Genomic DNA, 3,763 nt, shown 5'->3' with positions numbered 1-3,763 from the left:
ATAATGATAATAGACCAGAGCTATGAAGGGCATCCTGGAGAAAGTGAGAACGCTCAGCTGTCTCCATGTTGTGGACAGCAATGTTGGTCTCATAAACTGTAGGTTGGTCTACATACCTGCCAACATTTAGGTTTCAAAATAGGATGGGTGAAAGTATTAACATTTTTGATGTTGAACACCATCCTGCAATGGCATTCTCTTCAGCTAATGTTAAGTTAGCTGGCCTGCTTGAATCAGGTTGTGGGGCTGCCAGGGTGCGGTGATAGGTTGAAATCCTAAATTGTGTATGATTTTTGACAACAGATTGTGTGCAACCAGCGCGGTACGGGGTAGCAGCCCAAACCGCACCTCTTGTGAAGGAGGACCCAAACCAAGCTATGGAACGAAGAAAGAAAAAATACCTCCAGGGGAGCCCGAGAGGGGGAGAGGATGATTCAAGGTTAACGACTAACAGCAAAGGACAAAAGTTGACGAGATTGACGAAGTTAATGAATAAAACAGGCCTAAAGATCCATCAAACGAAGGTGAAATGTAAGGAGTGACTACAAATACCACAATGCACAGGTCCAGTATCTGGTGAGACAGAGGAGGAGCCGGGCCCGGAAGCACCCCACAGAGCCCATAGCCTCCAAGTGGTGCAAACAGTCCCTTCGACCAGGCAGTCTGAGAAGAGAAGGATCAGATGGCCCCAAGCCTCTAAAACAGCAGAGTGGCAGAAGTTTGACGAGGATGCAGACAAGGTGCTGGAAGCAACAGCCAAAGGGGATGTTGAACATGTTGGTGAAGTCTGCAGAACCAGAGTGCAGAGGTCCCAAGTCCAAGTCTGGAATCCGCCAGCTGCCAATCCGCGCCTTCATGGACGACCTGACAGTTACCACCGAGGCAGTGCTGGGAGCTAGATGGATCCTGACAGGGCTGGAGAGGCTAATGGGATGGGCCAGGATGTCATCCAAGTCAACCAAGTCAAGATCCTCGGTCTTGAAAAAGGGCAGAGTGGCAGAGAAGTTCGGCTTCTCCATTGCAGGAACACCAATCACTATCATCTCAGAGAAGCCAATAAAGAGTTTGGGGAAGTTCTTCGACAGCAGCCTCAGGGATACAGCTTCCATCAAGAACACCTGTGTGGAGGTTGAGGGATGGCTGAGAGGGGGCGACAACACTGGCCTCCCAGGAAAATTCAAGGCGTGGGTTTATCAGCACGGGATTCTGCCAAGGATGCTGTGGCCACTGCTTCTCCGATCACCACCATCTCAGATTTGGAAAGGAGAGTCAGCTGCTACTTAAGGAGAGGGCTGCCAAGGAGCTTGAGCAACATTGCCGTTTATGGAAACACCTGCAAACTGACACTGAGGAGTTCAAGGTCTTGCGTGCAAGGGAGGTGCTGCAGTTCTGTTAGTCGGCAGAACTAAAAGTCTCCGGGGCAGGAGTAGCAGTTAGGACAGGCAGGAAATGGAGAGCAGAGGCTGCATTGGAACAGGCAGATTCATGACTAGGCCATGGAGTCCTGGTGGGAACAGTAGCCAGAGGCAGGGCTAGGCTTGGAACCACCACACCCCCTTGTTTTGCCAAGGCTCGGGGAAAGGAGCAGAGGCAACTTGTCCAGAACAAGGTGAGAGCAGCCGTGGAAGAGGAGAGATCCAGCAGAGCAGTGGGAATGAGACAGCAAGGTGCCTGGACCAGATGGGAGCAAGTTGTGGAGAGGAAGATCTCGTGGACTGACCTTTGGTGGGCAGAACCACACCGCATCAAGTTCTTGGTCCAGGCAGTCTATGATGTCCTTCCCAGCCCATCCAACCTGTACTGCTGGGGTTTGGTCAAAACACCAGCATGCCCCCTGTGCCAGGGAAAGGGGACCCTCGAGCACATAATGAGTTGCTGCCCAAAAGCTCTTGGGGAAGGCCAATACAGATGGCGGCATGATCAGGTGCTCAAGACCATCACAGAGAGCATTGTGAGTGCCATTGCTAGCTGTCAGAGATCTAAGCCCATGAAGAAAACCATCAACTTCATCAGAGCTGGGGAGGAGCCAAGAACAACTTCTAGAGCAACACCAGGGTTGCTCCACAATGCACAGGACTGGCAGCTCTCAATGGATTTGGGCAGCCAACTTAAGTTCTCCCAGCATGTCGTTGAAACCACCCTCAGACCTGACATTGTTCTGGTGTCAGAGGCAACGAAGAACATTGTCATGCTTGAGCTCACTGTGCCATGGGAAGAACGCATGGAGGAGGCATTTGAGTGCAAGAGGGAGAAATATGACAACCTAGTCAGCAACTGCCAAAGACGAGGCTGGAAGGCAAGGTGCTTGCCTGTGGAGGTCAGGTGCAGAGGCTTTGCAGGACAGTCCCTCTGCGGGGCTTACACTGCACTTGGCATCACAGGTGAGAGGAGGAGGAGGGCCATCTATAACGGCACAGAGGCGACAGAGAAAGCCTCTAGGTAGCTCTGGATAAAGAGAGGAGATCCGTAGTCGAGTGCTGCTAGGCCCCAAGCTGAGGCCTGGTCAACCTCAGCTGGGTCAGCTGAATGAGGGTGTCTGATGCTCGAAACACCCTATGACCTCAGGTAGCATCACTGACGATGTGCCCTAGTTATGCATCAAAAGATGTTTCACTACAACTGTTTCAGCAGCAACTTTGGCGGTGTAAGACAAACACACAAAAACTTAGCAGAGCTTTGCTCTGCTGCCGCTGAAGCCAGCAGCATCTTCTCTGCTGCAACTGCTGATTTAATACCTTTGTCTTGTGACTCCTGTTTTTACTCTGTAACAGATGAAACTTGAAATATACTGAAGTACAATACTCGTTATAAAAAATATGCAAGCAAAAGCAAAATGACTGATTTTAAAATTTAAAGAAGTACAAGTACACAAAAAAACAACTTTATTACGCAACATGAGAAAATGTAATTTGTTACTCACCACTGGCTGTTCTTACCATGTTGATGCTGTATTTTGATTTTACATAATGGACATTTCAGGGATTTGTTAATTGTAGGAGAATTTTCAGGACATGATAAATTACCAATAGCCTCAAGGTATTTTTTTCCCATTACTTTCTACAATCTGCTTAACCATTAAACCATTTGCAATTATACATTGTCTCGCTGTAACCAAAGCCATTTTCAACAAATGCAAATGTCTTCAGTTATCAGGGACAACATGGAAAATTTCACTCAACAGGGAAAGCCCTACTCACAAAAGAAAAATTCCATTCCAAATATTCATTGGACATTACTAAACAAGAGTCTGGTCAGAAACTAAAGTACTGGACAAAATGACATTTTGACATTGATGATGGTGCTAGATGAAAAGTTGTTACAGCTCAGTCTGAGGAGAACATGAATGTATGTACCAAATGGCAATTTATTCAATTTTTTTTTTTTTTTTTTGATAGCAAAGTTGTGGCAGCATGTATTGTAAAGGGTAACTTGGTTCTGTTTGAGACTTAAATTAATGTTTAAGTTAAGTTCAAAGGTTTTCTATCCCTCTGTAGATGGTTTTCAAACAGCAGCAGTTTAAAGTGTAGCTTGCTTGGCTGGTCTCTTGACTTGGTTGTAACTGACAATTGGCAGCTTAAAGTTATATTTTGGAAGGTAAAATGAGAGAGGGCAAAGAGGCTGAGAAGCAGTATTATACTTCTCTCTGTATATGGGCATATGTAGGTCAAACTTAAGTGCCATTGAAGCAGCATGGAGGGGGAGGAGGATGCTCAAGCGGACCACTGAGTGATGGCCGATCTGAATATTTTGGGTTGTGTCAGCA

General features: G+C 47.1%; 1 pseudogene; it reads left to right on the top strand.

The window, feature by feature from the left end:
* Window positions 1-729: 729 nt before the first annotated feature.
* On the top strand, window positions 730-2,540 carry LOC143319076 (uncharacterized; annotated as a pseudogene).
* The last annotated feature ends 1,223 nt before the right edge of the window (window positions 2,541-3,763 follow it).

This window comes from Chaetodon auriga, chromosome 4, assembly GCF_051107435.1.
Source record: "Chaetodon auriga isolate fChaAug3 chromosome 4, fChaAug3.hap1, whole genome shotgun sequence".
In the NCBI taxonomy this organism is placed as follows: domain Eukaryota; kingdom Metazoa; phylum Chordata; class Actinopteri; order Chaetodontiformes; family Chaetodontidae; genus Chaetodon; species Chaetodon auriga.
This window is presented reverse-complemented; position numbering and strand designations above follow the sequence as displayed.